Below are 27154 nucleotides of genomic sequence, written 5' to 3'. Positions count from 1 at the left end.
CGAAATGACCTCTCGATTATGTCCCATGAATGTGACCATATAATTCGCCTGAACTGTCCAAAACGTTCTGCAAACCAATCGCGAACAAATGTGACCTGATGACTTCCATTGTTGTTTGGGAACGTGAAGTCCATTAATGGCTTCAAATGACCTGCAAGTAACCGAAGCCGGCCGTAGTGGCCCTAGCGGTTCTAGGCGCTACAGTCTGGAGCCGCGCGACCGCTATGGAGGCGGGTACGAATCCTGCCTCGGGCATAGATGTGTGTGATGTCAAAATGGCTTTGAGCACTATGGGACTTAACATCTGTGGTCATCAGTCCCCTAGAACTTAGAACTACTTAAACCTAACTATCCTAAGAACATCACACACGTCCATGCCCAAGGCTGGATTCGAACCTGCGACCGTTGCGGTCGCGCGGTTCCAGACTGTAGCGCCTACAACCGTTCGGCCACTTCGGCCGACTGTGTGATGTCCTTAGGTTAGTTAGATTTAAGTAGTTCTAAGTTCTAGAGGACTGATGAGCTCAGAAGATAAGTCCCATAGTGCTCAAAGCCATTTGAACCATTTTTGAAGTAACCGAACATAACAATTGCCAGTCAATGACCGGTTCAGTTAGACCAGAGGACCCAGTCCGCTCCATGGCATTGTGGGGCCTGTGACACACTCGAACCCTGTCGTCAACTATTAGCAACTGAAATTGGGACTCATCTGACCTGGCCATGGCGTCCAACCAGTATGGCCACGAGCTCAGGACAGGCGATGAAAACCATGTCGTGCTGTTAGCAAAGACACCTGCTTCGGGTCATCTGCTGCCAGAGCACATTAACGACAAATGTCACCACACTGCCCTAATGGATACGTCAGTCGTACGTCGCACATTGATTTTTGCTGTTATATCACGCAGTGTTGCTTGTCTGTTAACACTGACAACTCTATGCAAAAGACACTGCTCTCGGTCGTTAAATGAAGATCGTCATCCACAGAATTGTCCGTGGTCAGAGATAATGCCCGAAACTTGGCATTCTCGGCATTCTCTTGGCACTGTGGATCTCGGACTGTTGAATTTCCCAACGAGTTTCGAAATGGAATGCCCCATACGTCTAGCCTCGTCGCGCGGCCACAATCATTTCTGAAAACTTTTTCACATGAAGCACATGAGTACAAGTGATACCTCCGCCTATGCACTGCCATTTTATGGCTTGTTTACGCGATATTACCGCCATTTGTGTATGTGCATATCGCTATCCCGTGAATCTTGTCACCTCAATGTGTACCTTACATTTCCGACCTTGTCAGAGAAAAAATGTAGTTATTGAGGAAATGTCTTACATTAGCAACACTAGAGGAACTCCGAAGCTGTTGGATACTGGTGTGGCGTGCTACTATGCCAATAAGTGTGTGCAGATAAAAAAAACCTGCATTACTATCGGATTGTCTATGCCTCTCAGGTGTTTATATAGATAAGATTAAGGGTATGTAGACTGACTGCGATCACTTGCTCTTTGTGACACCTCGAACTCCAAGTGCTAAATCTAAATTATCGAGACGAATAGGACCCATTTTCTATGACAAACGAACAGGTTACTTATACAGTACTGTTATCCGATGTTGGTGGTACACGCTTTCATAGAAAAGTTACTATTACTCACTAATTCAGGGACGCTTGAACCTGATATAACTTTATTCCATGCTGCTATTTAGATAATTTATGTAATCAGTTTCTGGTTGTAAAAGAAGAAAACTTACGGTTATTTGCTACCACAGTACGACAGTATCGAATATTTGAACAAAAATTCTCCCTTATGTCTGATGGAGTGAGTACATATTATATTGGTGATGATGGAACGTCGAACGATTGTCGACTTGAAGCTCGATGGTGCTCTTTGTGCTTTTTAAGAGATACCAATAGGTGTAACAAGAGAACATTTATCGAGAAAAATTTTGTCGAGAAAAATTTTCCAGCTCATGCCTCCCATTAGCAATAACATCTTACTCACTAGACAGACGCGTGAGAGAGTTACGTACAGTTAGGATCTGGTGGCCGAGAACGACCATTGCGGTGATCAGGAATATTTTCTAAAAGCTAGTTCCCTGGGGATCGCGTTACTTACACTATGTGATCATAAGTGAAAAGTGCAGGACACCTGGCTGAAAATGGCTTACAAGTTCGTGGGGTCCCCCATCGATATTGCTGGCCCATTCTTACCCTTGATGATACCTTCCACTCTCGCAGGCATACGTTCAATCAGGCGCTGAGAGGTTTCTTGGAGAATGGCAGCCCATTCTTCAAGGAGTGCTGCACTGAGGAGAGGTACCGATGTCGGTTGGTGAGGCCTGGCACTAAGTCGGAGTTCCAAAACATCCCAAAGGTGTTCTATAGTATTCTGGTTAGGACTCTGTGCAGGCCAGTCCATTATAAGGATGTTATTGTCGTGTAGCCACTTCGGCACAGGCCGTGCATTATGAAAAGAAGCTCGATCGTGTTGAAAGTTGCAATCGCCGTCTCCGAATTGCCCTTCAACAGTGAAAAGCAAGAAGGTGCTCAAAACATCAGTGTAGGCCAGCGCTGTGAAAGTGCCACGCAGAACAACAAGAGATGCAAGCCCCCTCCATGAAAACCACGACCACACCATAACACCACCGCCTCCGAATTTTACTATTAGAAATCTCGCGTACAGACGTATGACACAAGTGACATCCAACCTCTTGACCACGTTCGAAGTCCGTTGAGTTCCGCAGAGCGCACCATTCTGCTCTCTCATGATGTCTAATGACTACTGAGGTCGTTGATATGGAGTACCTGACAGTAGGTGGTAGCACAATGCACCTGATATAAAATACGTATGTCTTTGGGGGTGTCCAGATACTTTTGATTACATAGTGTATAAGTTCCGTGTAAGATTAGAGTACTGCTCAGAAACTCTGCCCATACATATCCTGAGCATACAAATTCACCAATGAGTTTTCTTTTTTTTCGTCGACGAAATCAATTTTGCAAAAATTTGTTTGAGAAAAAGTTTTTCTAATAGAAATGCTGTAGGGTTACGACTGTTCCTAATATTGTTCTGAATCCATACATTTGTTCCTGCAGTTAAACACGTAGGTCATCATGTATCTGTTCTCGAGTGGCCGTTTAGGATAAGACCCGTATCAGAAATAGTGTCAGTCCTCAGTTCTCTCCTCCAGATAAAGTGTCACCGAGAGAGATAGTGCAGCTGTTAATGCACTGGAATTTCATTCATAAGTAGAAGGATTAAAATTCATGTCCGCAATGCAGATTAAGTTTTTGGATATCCCAAATCACTTAAGGCAAATGTCGTACCCGTTACTTAGACGTTCCTAACACTTGGTAGCCCACATGGAAGCTCTCTGTAAAAGTTGACAATTACAGTGAGGAAGAACTCAGTAATAAAGATTGAGGATAAATTTCGTGAGCACATCATAGAATTTAAACACGTAATTGATTTTAAACTGAGACGGACATATGTGTTCCCTAATAGTGAAGGTGACTGGAAATCTTTCGGGAAAAAGGGTGGTAGGCAATTTAAATGGCTCTGAGCTCTATGTGACTCAACTGCTGAGGTAATAAGTCCCCTAGAACTTAGAACTACCTAAACCTAACTACCGTAAGGACATCACGCACATCCACGCCCGAGGCAGGATTCGAACTTTCGGCCGTAGCAGTCACGCGGTTCCAGACTGTAGCGCCTAGAACCGCTCGGCCACTCTGGCCGGCCGGTAGATAATTTAGAAGTGCAGATTATCTGTAAAGGAAAACAAGTACTAGATGCTAGTGTTCCGGCCTGCTATGACTTTCGCTCCTGTGCAAATGTCTTCTCAGAGTAATACATCAAACCTGTTTGATTTACTGCAGTCTCTACTGTGTCTGTCTAACTCTACAGTTTTTATCCCATTTAGCTTCCTATAATACGTAGAAGTTATTTCCTGATGCCATAATACATGCCCTGTCACCCTGCTCTTTTTCTTCTGAGTGTTTTCCTCATATTCCTTTCCTCTTTGCGGTGCGCCTCCACATTTCTAATATTATCAGGCTATATAACTGTGTGCATCCATCTACAACACCACATCTCAAACTTTTCTATTCACTTGTTTTTCAGTTTTCCCACAGCCTATGTTTCACTTCCACAGACCGCTGTGCTCCAAGCGTACTTAAATTCTCATAAATTCATTCCTAAACTTAAGGCCATTTTTTGATAATAGTAGACTTCCCCGTGCTGATCTGTTTTTTGTATATTCCTCGCTTCGTCTGTCATGTCTTACTTTACTTCCGAGGTAGGATAATTTCCTTATCTTCGTCTACTTCGTGATCCCCAATTTTGATGTTCAACTGAGCTTTAATCTCATTTCTGTCACTCATTACTTTTCTCTTTTTTTCAGTTTACTTGCAATCTATATTCTGTGCTCCTTAGACTGTACTTCATTTTCACTGATAATACAGTACATCAGTGGGGCATCATAATTACCTAGTATTACTCCGCTGACGTGCTAAAACTATTACATACGGCGCCGCAGAACTAGCAGTCTACATCCTGTCTAACAGAGGATAGGCTCCTTCACCATAAGAGCGATCTCGATTACACAGCGTTGATATCTGGCAGTGTTTGACCGAAAAGTGCGTAAGCGTCATTACAGACCTCCCAAACGCAGAAAAATACGAGAGGCATTCAGTAAGTAATGCAATACTTATTTTTCTCGGCCAGTTTCGGTTGAAAAAAATGCGGAATGCATTCTGAAACATCGTGGATTTCCACTCATAGTTTCATGAAGTTCCGATAGGTGCCGACGCTGTATGTAGTCTTCAAAATGACTTGTGTAATAGAGATGGATTCCAAGCAGACAGCTGCCATTGAATTTCTTTTGGTGGAAAACCTGAGCATTCCAGATATTTGTAGGCCCTTGCAGAAAGTCTTCGGAGACTTAGCAGTGTACAAAAGCACGGTGAGTCTTTGGGCGAGACGTCTGCCTTCACCGAAAATAGGTCTCGCAAACAGGCCGATCTCCCGCATGCCAGCCGGCCGCACGAAGCTGTGGCTCCTGAAATGTCGGAACGTGCAGACACTCTCGTTCGAGGTGATCCCTATTCTTCTTTGTCCATGACAACGCAAGGCCTCACCCAAGTCTGTGCAGCCTAGAGGAAGTCAGAAAACTCCATTGAACTTTTCTTCCTCATCCACACTACAGCCCCGATATCGCACCTTCTCACTTCCGTCTCTTTTGCCGAAGCAGGGGAAGCAGGAATTGGATGGTGGGGAGGTTGTTGATGCAGCTCGACATTGGCTCCAACGTCGACCAGTACAGTGGTACCATGCGGACATACAGGACCTTCAAGTAAGGTGCCGTAAGGTCGTCGCATTGAACAGAGTTTATGTTGAAAAATAGGGTTTTATAGCCGAAAGTACATCATAATCCCGAATAAACGAAGAATGTGCTGCGTTACTTACTGAAAACCCCTCGTATTTCTGGATACCTCTGCGTCCTCCCTGGTGCACTAACATCGCAAGTGACGCTGAGAAATTACGAAAGGATTAATTATCTTTTCCAGACTACGCCGATCTGTAACAATCATTGCGCTGTGCTGATTCGTAATACCAGTTAGATCCCGCTGTAGTGCCGATTTCCTCTTGCGTGGACTAGGATTGCCGCAGACGATGGTATGCGCAGAAGATGCGGGCGCTCTCGGTGCAGTACGGCTTTGCATCTGGCGAGGACGGCGCAGTGAAAGAGACCGGCGCGCATTCAAGCTGGGAGGGCGGCGCTGTGAAAAGGAAGGAGCGCTGCCTCAAAAGAATTCCTGCCTCTGCCTTTGTGGCGAGCTCGAACTCCGCGATCCATATTCATGGCGCTAAGTGTCGGCAAAGAGGAAGCAGGAAGCACCTGCCACCAGCAGTTGGTTACTGCCCGCTTCGCCCTGCACACTGCGTAGCCCGCGCTGCCCTAGCCAAGAGCTCGGGGGCGAACGTCCTTAATGGGCGAGCGCCGACGGTGTTTTGTCATTAGAGTTCAGTATCTAGTCCCTGGTGAGAACTTTAGTGATAGTCATTTAAGAAAAAATTGCAGCTTCTAGCTTCACCATTCGCGTATTTTCCGTCGTATTACTCAAAAATTTCTCCAAGAAGAGGAATCCTCCTCATTGTGAATCTTAATAAAAAGAATTGAGACGAACCCCAGTGAGCGAAAACTTCGGGTACGGTAAAGGTGCGGTAGGGATTTACTACAAAAGACATTAATTTATTGTGAATGTGGCCGTGAAGACATGATGACTAAACAATGCCGAGCTATAACTAAATTTCTGTACGCGGTATAATATTATCCCCATTTACACACACGTCTTCACAACTAGTAATTAGAATGAAGCAAAACTGCTATGACAAAAGGAAGGTTGACAGGGAGTGTCTACTAACGCAATAACTACAATCAGTCACACTATCATGCACTCACATTAAAATACTATTCATCGTGTCAGCAATACAACTACTCATATATGTTCATAATGTAGCGCAGTTACTTAACTGAATAATTTACTGCAATGGCTGAAACGTTACGCTCGTAGTAAATCTTTATATTCGACTGCCAAAAATCTAGTGATGGAGGCTTGCGAAAATCGTTAATAAAAATCAATTATTTTTACTGTGTTTAATTCTTTGAGTTCAGCAGGTAGACGCGGAATCGTTAGTTTGAAACTGCACCTTACAAGCAAATATCACCTAGCTACATAGTTGCTGTGCTGTCGCTGTTTAGTGGAAGATGAATAATTTCCATGCCTTTCCTCGTTCTTTTAAACCATGTTATATTAATTATTGCATAGTGGCACACCTGTTCCTGCAATAGCCTTGTATATATAGTCACCTTATGAATACAGGGTACGGCGCTTAGATCCGGACAAATTTCAATTTGAATTTCCCGCCGGAGGTCGCTATTGTCCTTCTTGAAAGGCATGTAGTAAACAGTGAGAACCTCAAAATATCCGTGACATTACGGACAAGTGCAAAGTACAACCGAAGAGCCGCGATTATTCGAAAACTTCGCCTTGGGCGTTCGCCCACTGAAATAGTTCAATTCTTCGTGTACCCGAGATCAACAGCTTCGGCGAAGTCTGGGGAAGGTTCCACTATCCCGACGAAGAAACCTCATTCGAGGAAACGCATGTCACGAACTGCGGCAGTCATCGTTACATATTCAGGGGTATGACGCTGTCTTCGTAAGATATGCCAGGTTTAGACGAATCTTGGTTTCATACCAGTGGAATATTTTATAACCTCAAGATGCCTATTGAGATGTGAATAATACAAAATGCTTTCGTCAAGCAGCGTTTCACTTAGTGGAGTATAAATATATTGCGTGGAATTGTGAGCGATCACCTCACTGATCCGTGTTTAATATTGTCAACTGACAAACTGCTCAGATATGCTACATCTGAAGTTTACAGTACTTTGAAAGCTACTTGAGAACCAGACAGCAGGGTGTTGTTGCTGGAATAAAAGATCATCCTGGAAACCCAGTCACTGAGGAGTACCACAGGGGTCAATTCTGAGCCCTCTATTATTGTATGTCAGTGATATCCTGAAGGATGAAAGTATAAGCCATCAAAATACATCGCTTCCACTCCGTAAGTCCATACCCGTATTGCTGCAGTGCGAAAGTTTAGAACGGCTTTAGATGGCTATCGCCTGTCCAGAAAGTGTGCGTAACATACGCGCTGCGCCTGTTAAGTTTTTTATCTGAGTTCTCCATACAGTAGTAACATATCCCAGTACTCACCACTGAATTTAATTCTGAGATAGAAAATAAACTGCATCTTACGATCTCGGCTAATGAAAGGCACAGAGATATTTATGCATAGCCAAGTGTGTTATCATTCCTAAAAAGCTAGGTATTACTTCTTCTTTTTGGTACAAAAATTAACAACCTATTTCATTCTCATTGAGCAAAGAGAACCCTCAGGACCGAGCGAGGTGGCGCAGTGGGTACACACTGGACTCGCATTCGGGAGGGCGACGGTTCAATCCCGTCTCCAGCCATCCTGATTTAGGTTTTCCGTGATTTCCCTAAATCGTTTCAGGCAAATGCCGGGATGGTTCCTTTGGAAGGGCACGGCCGATTTCCTTCCCAATCCTTCCCTAACCCGAGCTTGCGCTCCGTCTCTAATGACCTCGTTGTCGACGGGACGTTAAACGCTAACCTAACCTAACCTAAGAACCCTCAGGAAGAGCTGACTGCTTATAGCGCATACAGTACTTCCTCCTGGATGTAACGCGTTATTCATACTGTATCTTTGATCGTGTCATGTGTTCTGAGGAATTTTCAGTACATAAATAATAGTGACAATATTTCGTGCTATGTTCTAACTTGAAAAACTCAGAGGTGTCGTGCTAACCAGCACTTCGCAGCATCGTTAATCGGATTGTACTGCTGACGAGGACTACAGGTTCGATAAGATGAAACTTAAATGGACAGACTGACCACTCTGTATAATAGGAGAAGATGAAATGGTGATGGGTAGAAGCACTTGAAATACCATAGTATGGAAGTACATTAATCACTAAAGTGGAAGGGCGTTCAAAATGGTTCAAATGGCTCTGAGCACTATGCGACTTAACTTCTGAGGTCATCAGTCGCCTAGAACTTAGAACTAATTAAACCTAACTAACCTAAGGACATCACACACATCCATGCCCGGGGCAGGATTCGAACCTGCGACCGTAGCGGTCGCTCGGCTCCAGACTGTAACGCCTAGAACCGCACGGCCACTCCGGCCGGCTGGAAGGGCGTGATAAACAGGTTTCAGACAAAGTAGAAAAGAAATGGATTGAAACTCCAACACGTTCCACATCATTACGAAATGTCGTATTCATGATCTATGGAACAAGAACCAATCTAATCTAATCTAATCTAATCTAAAAACGAAGTCAACAAAAACGCAGAGGCGAAGATAAATTCATTCGGAAATGGTTGCACTTTGAAAGAGCTGTCTAATCGATGAAGTGTTCTGGCCCATCGTAGTTGTTTTTGTACTATTTTACGGTTAAATTTTTCGTTGAAGGATTGCTTGCATCCTGCAATAATTTCCACATTCAGATGCTGGTCGACGATCTATCAGTAAATCCTCTGCTGTCCGAGTTGTATTTTGGGATCAGTGGATGAGGGGATGTCGATCATTTTATGACAGATAGCCAGGTTTTTGAATTACGATAATGGACTCAATTCCTGACTTTTGAATTCCGCATTTAAAACGGTGTTCACACATGAGGGTCGGACAATCAGAACAGTGTTTGATCGACACTCAAATGGGTATGTGGAAATAAGTTCTCCCGATACTGAACAACAAAATTCAGACTACTGAAAGAGACCAATGTTCCAGACCATTAGGGAATTCTCATTAAATTCTACATCGCATACCCGCAAATTGAACCCTTTTCGTATTTTATATTTTATGTCTCGTTAAAAAACAGCTGACATGGCAGTATCCCGGATTAAATTCGAGGGCGTAATATCTGAGTCTTTTTTTCTGTTCTCAATATGGCTTAAGATATTACATATCATGCGTAGTACTCGGTCGTCTATCCCACTTCGCTGACGCAAGTTGCCACCTCCGCCTCTAGAAGTGCCCGAATAGCGTGCAACCTGGTGGTGTATAAAGTAACTACATCAGTGCATGAGAGACCCTTAGAAAACTGAAAACAGCACCTTGAAGAGTTCGTCTACACATCGAGCATCCTCTCCTGCAGTGCGACAATACCAGACCACACACTGGTGCTGCGACATCTGCAACAATCCGATGCCTTGGGTTCACTGTCATCTAATAACCACCGTACATTATTTCAATAAACACGGTAACCGGCAACTTTGTTATGTATTTTTATTTAAGATAATATGCGTTTCAAGCTTTTACACATCTCAGTATTTAGTCAGAACATAGCTACAACATAGACAGCTACCCTGTGCAAAATAATAATTTTGTTTACTTTCTACACTTGGTGAGTTGTATATTTACGAATTACAACTCTTTAGGTGTACTTGCTTCCTACTCTGCTTGTTATTGTTTTAATTTTCGTCCTTGTGGATGTGGCATAAACATTCTTTTACTTCTATTTTGCACAAAAACAGCCTAATATCCACCATGCTGCTGACTGACATCTTTGTTTACATTGGAAAATACATTTATGTTCAAAGATTGCATATTGCTTATAAGTTCGGCAGTACAACTAAACAGCAGTACATCGTAAATATACTACTCGCGAAGTGTAGTAGCTCAACAGACTTGTTATTTTGCACAGGGCAGCCGCAGCATCAAATTTGCTGTCGTTGTTGTAACTATCTGCTGACGGAAGACTGAAGTATGTATTACGCTAATTCATGATGGCTGAAAGCCAGATGCGTATTAGCTTAAATAATAATTCTTAAAAAAGTGGCTGGTTGCTGTATTTATTAAAATGTGTAATCAACAGCCATGGAGCTCGACAGCAAGTAAAATGGATAAATTACCTTCCGTACAGTCCCGACTTGCCCCAACCGATTTTTATCTGTTTCCAAACTTTAAAGAATATCTTGAAGGAATTCACTTTGATATTGATGAAGCGATGAAAGTAGAGGTGAGGTTGTTGCTCCGTCAAAAAGTCAAATCCTCTACAGTGACGGTATTATCAAATTGGCCTCTCGTTGGGAGCAATGTGTTCGTCGCATGGCTGTCTATGTTGAGAAATAAATAATCAGACATGTAGCATAAAGATGTAGAATGGTAATAACGTTTGTTATACTCAATACACTTTAAGAATTTTCACACAAAAATTCGGAGTTGTTACTTTTCAGCATGATTTCGTAATATTTATCTCACTGTTGAGATGTAGTCCATTTCCGCAAAGCATAAATTTGCTGAGATGTGCTCAAACACAGCAGCGTTGTTTTCAGATTGTAGAAATAGCTAAACTGATCAGAGATCTGGAGAGGAGTTTTTAAATATTTCGTATTATAAGCTGTAATATCAATTTAATTCATTGCCAAATATTCCAGAAGTAGCTATGGTAAGTGAAAAGTAATAAACTTCACGGAAATAACTCTCTGTAAGAACTTCGATAATAATAGCTCGGTGAAAATAAAACTTGATTTTCGTAATTCGTCATTACTTTTATTGCAAGGATCACCATCGAGATAGGAATAACGCCCTGCTACTCTGCGGCTGCCTCTGCTAGAAGGATTGCGTTCCCTGGCACCTCAGTCCCTCCTTCCCACTCCCCTTGCTCTGTTCACCCTCGTGTACTAAATCTAACTAATGTGGCCTGTAATCTGCGATTAGCAAATCAGTATTTGAAGTGTCGCTATATCCTAAATAGCCACCAGTCTAAATCGAATTCAACATCTTTTATGAACAGAGCAATGTGAGTGTGAACACAATATTGTCCGAAAATGAGTAACTCATATTATCAGAGCAATGAAGTGGAATGTTTTCGGTTAGTACCGAGTGACCTATATACAGAAACAATAACCGCGGTAAAGGAAACAGCACAGACTTTTATTTAGTGCATGAGAGAGTATGTTAGCAACGAAAGGCTACAGCAGAAACATGCCACAATAGCTTGGAGGTGGTAGCGTCAGATGAAAGAGCTCAGGCGCTTTCCAGGTTTCATAAGACAGAAACAGCCAGGAGGCGAAAGAGCGTAGTAATATCCAATATACGTGCCGAAAATGAAATTCCTGCCATGGTGTCGGCAGATATGGAAGACTAAGCAAGGCGTAGGAATGAGAGTCTTATTATCTGCAGACCTGACACGAAAAAAAAAAAAAAAAACGACAACGAAAAGACCACAATGAACGCGAATACTATCCTAAATGTACTTCCTGACAATGAATTATGTGCAGATAAACTCAATATTAGTTCCGTTACTGGAAAAGCTTGTAGATAATGAAGTCTTCTCGGCCGCAGAACGACGCCTTGACTCGGCTGATAACCCGAAAAGCCTTCATTATAGAGATTCGCCGAGGAAGTCTGAATTCGTACGCAAGTTGTAGATACCAAGAAGGAACAAACCCCTGGTCTCCATTTACTTTGCGGGATCTTTATCTGGGGTGACGTGTAGGTACCATTCTTGCAATATAAAAACCAAATTTCAAGAGTATCTTTAATCATAATCTTGGTAGTAATTTTCAAAGGTATTCACGGTACACTCTTGATCCGATGGCACACAAAACCCGACGTCCTCATGACCTCAAAGATGAACTGTGAGTTGCGTCAGGCACCTACAACGTAGCCGGCGATCAAATATGCTGATAAATCACGTCGTGCCAATCCTATCCTGGACTCACACCATCAACCAATAGAGGGACGTGATGCACTATCCTGTTCCCTTTTCCGTGGAGACTGGTACATTCTCTGACTTTCTATGTCTCTCTGTCTGTTTGTCTGCGTCTCTCTCTCTTCTCTCTCTCTCTCTCTCTCTCTCTCTCTCTCTCTCTCTCTCTCTCTCTCTCTCTCTCTCTCCCATCCCCACGCACACTCTCACACACTCGACTTATGTCAAACTCAATGACGCGTCGCAAGTCGGTGAAATGTGACTGCGTACCTAGTTACGTAATTTGTATGAAACGGTTTTCAGTGGATACTTGATGGGTCTGTAGGAAAGTCTTCAATCTGCTAACGCAGTCGTTATCGATAAAAGAGCACCGAAATGTTAATGTTGTAACAAGATATCTGTGACAGCCAAGTCTGTACTAATAAACTTAAATAGTTCTCACTAAAATAAAATAATAACAACAAAACATGTGACAGAATGGCGAAGTTCTTTCCAAATACAGCATTTTATATCATCTGCAATAGCTTTTTCCCGTCTTAAACATAGTTAAATTCAAGATACTTTTCATCAGACACGTTTAGCTTGTATTTAAGAAGCATATTCAGTGGTCATTGATATTCTTTTTGTTTTTCATGTTCGGAAGTCTACAGCTGTTCCCCTCCTGGTTAGCGGACGCTGAAAAAAGCTTGGTTGCACTTTCATCTTAAGCGATTTTTCTGTTTCTAACAACTCGATTTTTTATCATGGAAGCGACAATAGCAACTCTTACGAAATTGTCTCGAATGAAAAACAGCCCACAAATGGGTTGTGAAATATTATGGGACTTAACTGCTAGGGTCATCAGTCCCTAAGCTTACACACTACTTAATGTAAATTACCCTACGGACAAACACACACACCCATGCCCGAGGGAGGACTCGAACCTCCGCCGGGACCAGCCGTACAAAACGCCCACAGTTGCACTGAATTATGTTTATTCTAAATCCTGACCAGGGTTTCTGCTATAATAATGTAGCCTTCTTCAGAAGTCGTAAAAAACGATCAAAATACATCTAGACCAGTGATGCAATCTACATATAAACTTCAAAATTACGTAAGTGATAACATATTACTAACATACACACTAATAAATGAAAAATGTCTTAGACAAACTGGCTTATGTCTGTTGAAGTTATTTTATTGGTCTTGACGCAGCCGCTGGGCTAAGACATTTTTCACTTATTAGTGAGTATGTAAGTAATATGTTATCACATACGTAATTTTGAAGAGTATGTGTAGATTGTATCACTAGTCTAGATGTAATTTTGATCATTTTTAGGACTTCTGAAGAAGGCTACATTACTATAGCAGAAACCATGGTCAACGTTTAAAATAAACATACTTTAGTGCAACTGTTGGCTGTTTTTCATTCAAGACAACTCGATTTTTATTTTGCTGCAGCTGCGTTTTTCGCACGTCACTTCAATTTTGTAAAATTTCACAGATTTCTTCGTAGTTATGTTACTTTTGTTTCACCTGTTCCACACCCAATAGCGTAATAAGGGAGAAACGACAATAATTGATATGTAACAGTTATTGAGGAAGGTGACAATGCAAACGAATGTAACATTTGAGTTTACGAACTGCGTATGTGGTGGCATTCTTTCTGTGTTTTAAGAACAATCTGAATTCCGTTATTGTTGGTTTTACTTCTTACTTTCTTTTCTGTCATATAATAGTACGTTCCAGTAAATTTAATTAAGTTTTTTGTTCTTATTCTTGGTAAGGTCTATTTTTGCTGACTGATTAATGTTTAAATTAAAGATTAGCACGATAAGGGTCTATGTTCCTTAATCTACCTTTATAAGATTTTATGTAGTAAGAAAACACAGGAGACATGCACTGTTGCCAAACTTGTACAGGTAATAACGTGATTTCCTGAACACTCACATAAAGGTAGAAATATTCCCTGAGACTATTGGAGAACAACATACACTCCTGGAAATGGAAAAAAGAACACATTGACACCGGTGTGTCAGACCCACCATACTTGCTCCGGGCTGTACAAGCAATGATCACACGCACGGCACAGCGGACACACCAGGAACCGCGGTGTTGGCCGTCGAATGGCGCTAGCTGCGCAGCATTTGTGCACCGCCGCCGTCAGTGTCAGCCAGTTTGCCGTGGCATACGGAGCTCCATCCCAGTCTTTAACACTGGTAGCATGCCGCGACAGCGTGGACGTGAACCGTATGTGCAGTTGACGGACTTTGAGCGAGGGCATATAGTGAGCATGCGGGAGGCCGGGTGGACGTACCGCCGAATTGCTCAACACGTGGGGCGTGAGGTCTCCACAGTACATCGATGTTGCCGCCAGTGGTCGGCGGAAGGTGCACGTGCCCGTCGACCTGGGACCGGACGGCAGCGACGCACGGATGCACGCCAAGACCGTAGGATCCTACGCAGTGCCGTAGGGGACCGCACCGCCACTTCCCAGCAAATTAGGGACACTGTTGCTCCAGGGGTATCAGCGAGGACCATTCGCAACCGTCTCCATGAAGCTGGGCTACGGTCCCGCACACCGTTAGGCCGTCTTCCGCTCACGCCCCAACATAGTGCAGCCCGCCTCCAGTGGTGTCGCGACAGGCGTGAATGGAGGGACGAATGGAGACGTGTCGTCTTCAGCGATGAGAGTCGCTTCTGCCTTGGTGCCAATGATGGTCGTATGCGTGTTTGGCGCCGTGCAGGTGAGTGCCACAATCGGGACTGCATACGACCGAGGCACACAGGGCCAACACCCGGCATCTTGGTGTGGGGAGCGATCTCCTACACTGGTCGTACACCACTGGTGATCGTCGAGGGGACACTGAATAGTGCACGGTACATCCAAACCGTCATCGAACCCATCGTTCTACCATTCCTAGACCGGCAAGGGAACTTGCTGTTCCAACAGGACAATGCACGTCCGCATGTATCCCGTGCCACCCAACGTGCTCTAGAAGGTGTAAGTCAACTACCCTGGCCAGCAAGATCTCCGGATCTGTCCCCCATTGAGCATGTTTGGGACTGGATGAAGCGTCGTCTCACGCGGTCTGCACGTCCAGCACGAACGCTGGTCCAACTGAGGTGCCAGGTGGAAATGGCATGGCAAGCCGTTCCACAGGACTACATCCAGCATCTCTACGATCGTCTCCATGGGAGAATAGCAGCCTGCATTGCTGCGAAAGGTGGATATACACTGTACTAGTGCCGACATTGTGCATTCTCTGTTGCCTGTGTCTATGTGCCTGTGGTTCTGTCAGTGTGATCATGTGATGTATCTGACCCCAGGAATGTGTCAATAAAGTTTCCCCTTCCTGGGACAATGAATTCACGGTGTTCTTATTTCAATTTCCAGGAGTGTAGGTTTGAAAGAGAGTAAATTATAACTGCGCGTCGTATGGTACTTTGTCGGTAGAATACAGAAAAGGAACGCCTTTGTGAGCCCAGTGGGATACAGTAGATTTTCCCTTAAATATTACACATGCTGCTTCATTCTTCGCAATGTAGTGAATTTAGTTCTCCAAGGAAAGTGTTATTGATTTGGAAGTGTTTCACACGTTTGTTAACTTCGTCAATAACTTTACATTGTCTCCGGAACCCAAAGTCATGGCAGAGAATGATTCGGACCAAAATGACGAAGAAAGAAACGTATCGAAAACAGTGACAAAAGGGATAGGATGATAGGACATATGTTAAGATAGCTAAGAATAATAAGATGGAGCTGTAGAGGATAAGAACTGCAGGGGAAGACGTCCAAAAAATAGCTGAGAACGTGGGGTGCGACTGCTACTCTGAGCCGAAGAGATTGACGCAGATGAGGAACTCGTAGCGGGCAGCATCAGACCAAGAAGATGAAAAAAAAAGAAAAAGATGGAAGGGTGAAAGGGGCCACCATGGCAGCATCAGTATTGTCATCGTACTAGAATCATGTTGCTTACCTTCGTAAACTACCCCACGGATTCACTGATGACAATACTGGAATGATAATTTGTGTTCTATAATGGATTCTGATTTGTTTGTGCTTGTGCTACCGACGACTTCTAGTTATGAACCGATTTCGGAAGTGTATACTAGCGTTATAATGCCAATTGTTGTATCTTGAATTCGTGCAATAAAGTTCGTTTCTGAGCCAAATATAGACATAGCGGTCTGTGGGTTACCGAAATAAATGTCAACTATCACTGCAAAATTTTCGTGAGCAACAGGCGGTGGCTGTTCGGTCAAGAGCGCCCAATCCGGTGGAGGCGACGGCTGGCGAATGGCAGACAAAGAAGCAGCGACAATTGAGTTAGCCAGCCGCGGCTACGTCACGCCGCGATTATGCCCCGTGGGACGATCAGCAGGCTCACAGCTGTAGGCCGTCTGCTGCACGCACTTGTTTCGCAGATTTCATCTGGCTGCCGAACATACGTTGGACACAATTTCGTAGTCGATAAAAATTTGCTGTTAGATGGTAAATTTCTCACATCTCCTAAACGACCAGAACAGCGGTCGGCAAACCGCGGCCCAAGAGTTACGTGTGGCTCTACAACCCCTTGTCTGTGTGTTTTCCACAACATACCAAATGTGCGTGCGCATGTACAGTCGCCCTGAGGGGGAGCGCTCCAAGTCGACGGAACTTTGGCGTCTTAGTTGTTTTAGTGCTTCATGGTGTTACAAAATACTATTTTACTCAAATTTTCCATGTTTTTCTGCATAGGGGTAATTAGTAAAGAAGTGGAAGGAGATATGAATTTACTCCTCTCTTTGTGTGGTATACTCTCTTCTTGATAACATTTACGTACCGTCTCTGCATGGAGCACTAATGCCGTTGAATCATCATTAGAGGACCATTTAGCATTGAACTTTGTGCTGGCAGTGCCTCAAAGGTCTTAAGGGAAAAAAAATCATATTTTGGAACGGCCGAGACGTGCTCAGAAAATAATTATTCCTTCACTACTAGTTTCGATCATCTAATCAACTTCAGGTTCGACAAAATAAATTAAAACTATCCTGCGTCACCACCGCCAATAGGAAAACACATTACACAGTCAACAATTTCTTCAAACTTGGTACATTCTCAAAAGCAGGTTCCATCTTTTCCTGTGTCGTGCAGTCTACATACTTTAGCATTGATCTTGGAAAAGGCCATATCTTGACATCAGGAAGTCCTACCTCGCACTGTATTTCCAGATTACCACAAATACTCTTCATGTTTCTTTCACTTAATTCTTCCGTTGTCAGTTTTCCAAAGATACGAATACTTACATGACAGGCGTTCCGCAACTGATATTAGAATAGAATTTGCGGAAGAAGAAGCTACGAAAATTGTTGTACAACATTTCTTGAAAGCTTATCAAAAGCAAATCCTAAAACTTATTTCTCGGAATCTTTCGGGCACCAGAAATTGTAGAATTATTTTGATTTAGATTAGCTTGTACGGTTTCCGACTGAGAACTGACGAATGTTCTCATTTCAAAGGAATGCTAGTTCATCTCGTATACTGCAAAACGATATTTGCATTTCATGCACGCTTCTTGTCCCTCTAAATGAGAAAATAAAACGAGGTTGATGAAATGTCTTCGTGTCCCTCTGAATTTAGATACCTCCCAGCGTAACATAATGTTTTCTATAAATCGTCCATTGACGAAGCCTTGTGAACAAAGTAACTATAAAAAGTGCTGCTTGAGTCTTCCTCTTTTTTAAAGGTTTGAAAGGTTCTCGGTAATTCCACTTGATGTTGTCGAAGAAGGTCTGCAGTATTTCCACACAACTGTTACTCGTCATCTTCCCATGCAACAGCTGCAGGAGAAAGGCATGACTGTTTTCTGGAGAATATCTGTTAACAAAAGGGGAAAGTGAGCACAAGAGATAACGAAAGAAAGTTAATAGAAACGTAGAGAAAGCGAAGTAATACGAACAACTGCCGACAATGTGATAGAGATACTGGAGTGTAGGACAAAAATAACGTGATTGGGGTTCCTAGATAGAAAACCTACACTGGGAACAATATATGGCGTATTAGTCTTCTCCTGAACGCAGCGTGATTGTCTAAGAGAGGTGTGTTACTCGATACTTTGTCCCATAGACATACGATAAAAACGGAGAATTAGAGAGGTTAGACAAAAGAGAATAGACGCTTTCGAAATATCATGCTACAGAAGAATGTTAAATAATAGATGAGTAGATCACGTAACTAATGAGGAGGTACTGAAAAGAATTGGAAAGACAAGAAATATGTGGCACAATTTGACCAAAAGAAGGAATCGGTTGATAGGACACATTCTGGGACATCAAGGGGGCACCAATTTAGTATTGGAGGGAGGTGTGCAAGGTGGGGGGGGGGGGGGGTGTTGGGGGTGAGGTAAAAATCATAGAGAGAAACCATGAGATGAAGGCAGTAAGCAGACTGAGAATGATGTATGTTGCAATAGTTATTCGAAGATGAAGTGGCTCGCACAGGTTCGAGGAGCATAGAGAGCTACGTCAAATCTGTCTTCGGAATGAAGTGCACAACAATAACGCATGGAGAAGGACGTTAGGGATGATTTGGAGTTGCTCATAGGGAACAGAAATCTACTTGACATATTACATTTCGCATTGCGGTTTATGAAAAACGATAGGTATTTGATGTCTGAAGAGAGATTCTGGAAAGTCCAATCATCAATAAATTGATTAGCACAGGCCGTAGGAAAAGCACTGCATTTATCTCGGTAATTAAATATCGGGTAGACTATAATGACGTAACAGCCTAATTTTATACACGCCAACATTCATGACGTGGCAGTGTAGTAAAAATTTTCTGGGCTAAAAACAATCCTAATTTTTGTTTTACTTTAAAGAAAAATTTTCCTAGATGTTTCAATGACAGATAGGAAATATAGACATTTCTTGCGTGTTGTAACATTCTTTTCTGTCTAGTGGGTTACCACAGCATCGGAGTGCGTTTCAATCTTTAACAATAGGTACTGGATCTTACGGATTATCGTACACTGTCAGCCCACGGTATAGACCATTTATCGTGCAATCCAACAAAATGTGAAGTTTAACAAGGCCAGCGCCGAAAAAGAGTTAGGCAGTGGTTCGAACTCTGTTCTACTAATAAAGACCAGAACAACTGAATTGTCAGATTACGCTGAGTAGCATTTTCCATTATTTCGGTTAACCGCTCCAGGTCAATTCTGGGATGTTTGCTTTGTTAAAGTTATCTGTCTTCCCTTCCATGTCAATGGCCTCACTTTCAACTGTATATCAAATTTTGCCTCCACAACCCTACTGAGGCGCTTGTTTTCAATGTACTGTGCAACTTATATGAAAAGAAGCGCTTTTATTCGAAATATTGTGAAACACTGCCCATCAGACCATCTTCTGTCAAATGTTTTACGTTAGCGGAAACAACAGTAACTAGAAATTATTCCATCAATAATTATCCGAATTTTCATGGTGAAACGAAGTGTGGGAAGTAGAACAGTGGGGTATCAAATTGACCAGTGTGAGGTCTAATTTTGCAATAAATAAATAAAACAAAATAAAAAATTAATTATTTGATAGACTCGAAATATTTCAAGATCAACTGCTGCCAGATATGCAAATTAAGTGTCAAGAATTTAATGTCTTCACGATCTAACAATTTTGCGTGTAAGAAGTTGTGTTGGTGTAAAATTTAACTTTCAAAAAAGCTTTCTTCGAATCAAGTACTGATCTTAAATTTCAAGAACAGAGGACGCTACACCGGTAAAGGGTATGTCGAAAAATTCATCTCTTCAAGGCAGCGATGCTTTCCGCATAAGAAGTGGTACTGGAGTAATGCTTAACGTCAAAATTGCTTCCTCTGAGTCAGGTACTAAATTCAGAAATACCGAGAACAGACGACGCTAGGGAAAAAAAATGAGGTGACAAAGTTTGAAAAAAATAGCTGTTAAATCTTGTGTGGCATGATTCTTCTAGAAGTAAGGAATAAAATGGATTAAGGAACATTTTAGTACCTCTAAATAATGCTAAATATGATTTGTAGCGTATGAGGTGCCGATCGAGAATACACAATACCTTTCCCGACATTTGCCGATTTAAAGTTTAATGTTTAACTTGGAATCATAGGATTTTAAAGAGTACTAGAGAAAATTTTTCCACTGTATTTTGTAAACCATGCAACGAACTGCTATGTGGACTAGACATTTTCTATCATATTTTTCCGAAAGTATCAAAAAGTTGCAACAAATACTTAGTCTCAAACTTTTGGACTGAGAATTTTTCAAGTACCGGGAAATTGAAAATGCACTGTAAATAACTCTCACTGTTGAAATCAACGTTTCGACCACGGTTGCAGTGGCCATCGTCTGGGTCTACTACCAGCAGAACACCTACATCAGTGACTGTTTTTTGCAAAAGGCTATGACGTGCTACCATACCCAAAAAACTTCCATGTTAAGTGACTCTGTCGCGAAAGCCTAATCAATTATATTTAGAATATTTACTCAGTTCCTATGGGGTATGAGCCGGTTGTGAAAATGGCTTACTACGAGGAACGTTTTCTTCTTGTATTTTTATGAAGAAAGGAAAACCGAAGCGTTAGAATAATGCGAATACATAACCAGAATAGCGATAGAAGGACAGACGATGATAAATTTTCCGATCTTCGAGTGTTAAAATCTCTTTTTTTGAGTTGCTCGGCTACATAGATAATGTAACGAAAATTAAGCAGTAAGATAGTTTTAACACAACTTTTATTTTATTTGTCATAACATATCTTATCCGACATCTGTAACATTTATTAATGGCCAGTAGCTGCGTTAAGTAGTAGTAATTACGAGAAGTAAAAATAAACAAAAAAGTAAGTAACTGAACAAGTTCATTTATGAATCAAGAAACAGTGTGTATTTATACGTTAAAACACCAAATATTGTTTGATATTTCCGAAAAATTAGCAAAATCGTATCCTCTACTGTAGCAGACAAGCTACTGGAGGAGTCTATGGCTGAGAGCACGCAGTAGAGCGATTTATGCTATATGATCGTCTCAGGACACAGCTGTGTAATGCAGAATTGACCATTCGGTGTCACGAGAGGTGACCCGCCAGTATAAAAGGAAGCGAGGCCTACTGTGTTGTCAGAAGAGGAGCAAAAACAGCAGAGTGGCTCGGTCAGGAGAGCTCTGTTATGGCCGGCCGTGGTGGCCGAGCGGTTCTAGGCACTTCAGTCCGGAACCGCGCGTCTGCTACGGTCGCAGGTTCGAATCCTGCCTCGGGCATGGATGTGTGGGATGTCCTTAGGTTAGTTAGGTTTACGTAGTTCTAAGTTCTAGGGGACTGATGACCTCAGAAGTTAAGTCACATAGTGCTCAGAGCCAGAGCTCTGTGACCTCGAACGTTGACTTGTCAATGGATGTCACCTGTCTAATAAAACCGTCAGGAACATTTCAATTCTTCTAAATCTGCTCAAGCGGAAAGAATCACCCATGAATTCCGAAGCGTTGCTGGCACTTCAACTAACACAATAACAGTACGTAGAGGTACAATTCTTGAGCAGCTCCTCATAAACGACGAATTTCTCTCGTGAATGCTAAGCAACGCTTGAGGTGACGTCAAGTGCGTCGCTATTGGACTTTAGATGACTGGAAACTAATGATTTGGAGTGATACATCACCCTGTACCCTGTAGAAATCCCATGGACGCATATAAATTTGGCAAATGCTTAGAGAACGTTACCTTCCATCATATGTAGTGTCCGCAGTGGTAAATGGAGGAGGTGGTGTTACGGTAGGGGTGTTTTTCGTGGTTAATGCGGAGTCCCCTTACTGCTATTAGAAAACGGTAACTGAGGATGGTTCAAATGGCTTTGAGCACTATGGGACTTAACTTCTGAGGTCATCAGTCCCCTAGAACTTAGAACTAAAACCTAACTGACCTATGGACATCACACACACCCATGCCCGAGGCAGATTCGAACCTGCGACCGTAGCGGTCGCGCGGTTCCCGACTGTAGCGCCTAGAACCGCTCGGCCAACCCAGCCGGCAACTGAGGCTGGATATGAACACATTTACCAGCATTGTGTAACGCGTACGACAATCCATCCTGTCAAAAAGCAGCATCTGTTTGGCGCTTCAGCCTTGGAACCGCATGACAGCTACGGTTGCAGGTTCGATTACTGCCTCGGGCATGGATCTGTATGATGTCCTTAGGTTAATAAGGTTTAAGTAATTCTAAGTTCTAGGGGACTGATGACCTCAGAACTTAAGTCCCATAGTGCTCAGAGCCATTTGAACCATTTTTTTCTGTAAGATACTGAACTAGAACAAACATAAGTTTACCATTTATTTCACTACAATTTTCGAATGACAAAATACAACACTAAAAGAACCATCATAGTCACTTTAAGGGACTGTAATCTGAGCACATAACACAGCGTTTATTCCCATGCAAAGCTTGTGCATCTCTCGTAGACTGTCCCACGATAAAATGTTTTATAAAATCCACAGATTAATTACGAAATTTTAGGGCCTACAGAAATTTCAATTCAGAAAAATTAATGCATTTGTACACTTCTTAAGGTTCTCCTCTCAGTTACTTAAAAGAACAGTATCTGCAGCTACTTACTACGACATGTTATTGTGATCAGATATCAGCTATTATTTGATCTGAATGTTCTTTTCATATCACTGGTTGTGATAACCCTGTAATAGAGATCTGCCTACACCAAGAACTGTGTACATCAAAAGCCAATGAGAATAAAATATTGTTTGGTGTTTGATGTTCCTGATAACTTTTTCGCTCTGCCGTAGTATTTGGACAACTTGCTTTATATGCACAGAGTCAGTTTGCAATACTGCTCACGGCAGACAGAAACCATGAAAGAAATAAATTTCATAGTGTGGATTCAATATCACAGTATCTTCCTCCTAGCGTAGTGAATCCGTTATTCCCATGCCGCCATTATACTCGACATTAGAAGTTTCATTAACGACTGCATGTAGTTGTGTGATTTTGGACTGTAATACTTTGAGAGTAATTCTGTTACAATGTAGCGATGTAGTAACAAAATGAGTTGCAACGGACGTGTAAATAATGGAGCAGATCATTCGTAGGTTAATTTTATCCTTCATCTGTAATAGCAACACGTACAGGTAGTAAATAATCCCTTTCATTTTCTCTAGAACAACGTTGTGCCTCTGAACACCGAACACGATTTCTCTAGGGAATTTCTGTACAGCGATATCTCCTAAAGTGGATGGTGATATCGAATAAACTGAAGCATAATTCACCAAGATACGAGTCTCCGAGAGAGCCAACTGGCGCCTGAGAGGACCGAAACAGTATTTTCGTTCCTACCGCAGATGGGTTCTCCCAAAGAGAAAGCTGGTGTAGGTTTTTAGGAGACAGGAAGCCATTTATTTTCTCCCTTCCTTCCACTGCTTCGCCCCGGTCTTACCTGCGGAAAGAGCAACAAGTTCACCACCGACCGAAACGAGTCGATTACTCCGTAACGAGAAGGGGAATTTCACAAGCACTCTTGCGCCTGTAGAGCTACATATCGATTCCAGAAAAAAGTTTCCTCTGCAAACAAATCATCAGAAAACAGTATAGTTATTTCACATGATTCTAAAACACGTGAACGGTTAAAATAAAAAAGAATTACATGATTTCTTCTGTCACACTAACCAAAAAAGGTACTTAAAGACATCTAATTAGAGACTTGAAATGCAAATATCTAATTCGTTGCTTTCTGTACTCTGGAAGACACGGATCATCACTGAAAATTTTTAGAATATCGAAGAAGTATAAATTTTTAAAAAAATCCGTAATTATTGATTGTTTTTCGAAACATTCTCCTTTAATTTTAATACAAGTTCGCATTTGCTAAAACCACCGCTTAAAGCACTGTTTCTACCCTTCCTACGGACTTTAGAAACTAGCCTTTTCATAATGTTCCACTGATTTATCTAATGACGAAAAATGATTCCACGCTTTTTCTCTTTAATGTTTGGGAAGAAAAGAAATCCCAAGGGGTTAAGTCAAGGCTGTATGGTGGAAAGCCTATGGGGCTGATCTTCAGAGCATCCAGATACCCGGTTACTAGTTTTTCTGTATACCCTGATGTGTTGCTATGATAGATTATTTCACGAACTTTTTCAAGTAGTTGCCATAAACAGGAATTTGCGTTATATGAATGCGTAGTGTCTTTTCTTTCGGACATTTCCAAAAGAACAGACACCACACATTCATATAATCGATTCGTCCCGATGTGCAATGAAACCACAACCTTCATTTCGTAAGTGCGTTTACGTTCGACCTCCAGCAGAAATCTAAAATTAAACGTGGAGGACATGAACAGGGCTGCGGATGTGTGGCGCTAGGTGGGAATGTGAGTCGGCCGGGGAGCGTAAACGAGTTAGTCCACACACTGGCGATAAATACTGTGTCCGAGTGGCGGAGTGACTAGCGTAACTCCTCGTAATTAGGAGATCCCAGATTCGAGTTCCAGTCCTGTACTCATTATCACTCGTCGCCGCTGATTCCGCAAAAATTCCAATGCAGATGATGTAATTATTTCCTTCCATTTTTTTCTCCACCTTTGATCCGTTTTATAAAGAAAATATAGTAACTAGCTTCTTATCACCACTGCTAATTTGTTGGACTTTTGTAGCCTTTCGTTGTGTTCGAAAGACCCACTGAGCCGATTGAATTTTCTCTTCAGTATCATAATAATGAGTAGTAACATTCATCAGCAGTTATGATATTCCACACGAAATTTGAAAAGACGCTGTGGAATTTTACCACAGTTTCTCTGCACCAATCAGTGCATTGTTGTTTTGGATAGTGAGTTAAGTTTATATGTAATCGACAACAAAATGTTCTCTTATCTTACTTTCTTTCTTTGGGCCTCGTCCCGTGCCAACGCGTGGTCGGCCTTGTTATTATGGATCTGGCAGTGTTAGTTGCAGAGGGTCGCCAGATGTCCTTCCTGCCACCACCCCGAACACCCAGGACGTAAGTAGCGTACCGCAGCTGTCTGGATCTAGTGTAAGCCATGAAAGAGTGCGAAAGTGTGAAAATGTCTGTAAGTCGTGTAACTGAGGCGTATCGTGGGGACCAGCCTGGTATTCACCTAGCAGGATGTGGAAAACCGCCTAAAACCCACATCCAGACCGGCCGGCGTACCATCCCTCGTCTTTAATCCAGAGGGCGAATTCGATCCGGGTCCAGGAAGCAACGCATTAGTGCTCTCGGCTACCCTGGTGCGCGTTCTCTTATCTAACTGTTGATATAAAAGATGTCGGATTTGTCTCATACCAATAGAGAATGTCGACCGAATAAATTTCTAAAATTTCCTTAAGTATTACTCGAACAGCAGGAGTATTTTCGTCAGAACCAGCAGCTGCCCACCACAAAATTCGCCGCTTCAGACTGGAACCGCGCGACCGCTACAGTCGCAGGTTCGAATCCTGCATCGGGCATCGATGTGTGTGATGTCCTTAGGTTAGTTAGCTTTAAGTAGTTTTAAGTTATAGGGGACTGATGACATCAGATGTTAAGTCCCATAGTGCTCAGAGCCATTTGAACCATTTTTGAACAAAATTCACCACCTAAAAAACAAAGGATCTTTTTCGCAATCTCTGAACCAATTAATAATTATTCCTCTTAAAAGGGACTTCTTCGCCAAACGTATTTCTAAGCCAATCTTCACATCTTTTAGTCGTTTATGACGATTTAAAATGGTAAAAATCAGAAACGTTGTGTAGTCAGACTCGTATTTAGTGCGCAAAAAAACCGTTAAGTGATGGGAATTAAACTATTAGAGCAAATCGAGGAACAACACGGCAATCAACTCCCAGAACATTAGTAAGTAGGAAAGTAACTGTCGAATATAAATAAATCTTATTTGTTTTTGGAACCATGGCATTCCATACATTTTCAGTCTCCCCTGTATCCAGATGAAATGTTTGTAGTCTACCATCTCCTGACAAAGTAGCGCCGCAGTACAGCACGGCGAGGCGACGAATTCGGCAGAGTCGAGGCGAGCGAGGCGATGCCGCACTCAGGGTCCAACGGCAGCGGCGATGAGAAGTCAGTGCCTTAGGATAGCTGGTGATGATTCTGCTTGAGGTGGTTACCCAAAGAGAACTGACTGCTATCCACTTTTCAGTTAGTTCTGTTATCTTTTTCATGGCCGATAGTCACACTGCGTAGTTACAGCCGCTTATGGCGGAGGCACTAAACCTCAATTTCAGTGCTGCCTCCAATCGATCCCTCTTCGTCTACCGATAACAAAATACAATGGCGAACAAAATTTGCAACACCGAAAACAGTTAATATAAAGTAATTAAATTAGATCTGTATAGGTAACATACCGTACACTACTGGCCATTACAATTGCTACACTAAGAAGAAATGCAGATTATAAACGGGTATTCATTGGACAAACATATTATACTAGAACTGACATGTGATTACGTTTTCACGCAATTTGGGTGCATAGATCCTGAGAAATCAGTACCCAGAACAACCACCTCTGGCCGTAATAATGCCCTTGATACGCCTGGGCATTGAGTCAAACAGAGCTTGGATGGTGTGTACAGGTACAGCAGCCCATGCAGCTTTAACACGATACCACAGTTCATCAAGAGTAGTGATTGGCGTATTGTGACGTGCCAGTTGCCCGGCCACCATTGACCAGACATTGTAACTTGGTGAGAGATCTGGCCAGGCCACGGTATCCAGAAAGGCCGGTAAAGGACCTGCAACATGCGGTCGTGCGTTATCCTGCTGCAATGTGGGGTTTCGCAGGGATCAAATGAAGGGTAGAGCCACGGGTCGTAACACATCTGAAATGTAACGTCCACTGTTCACAGTGC

General features: G+C 42.5%; 1 protein-coding gene across 1 annotated transcript in view; it reads left to right on the top strand.

Moving 5' to 3' along the window:
• Positions 1-27154, top strand: part of LOC124606118 (slit homolog 2 protein) — a 627832-nt gene that overhangs the window by 50718 nt on the left and 549960 nt on the right. The window lies entirely within an intron of this gene.

Source organism: Schistocerca americana, chromosome 3 (genome assembly GCF_021461395.2).
Source record: "Schistocerca americana isolate TAMUIC-IGC-003095 chromosome 3, iqSchAmer2.1, whole genome shotgun sequence".
NCBI lineage: Eukaryota > Metazoa > Arthropoda > Insecta > Orthoptera > Acrididae > Schistocerca > Schistocerca americana.
This window is presented reverse-complemented; position numbering and strand designations above follow the sequence as displayed.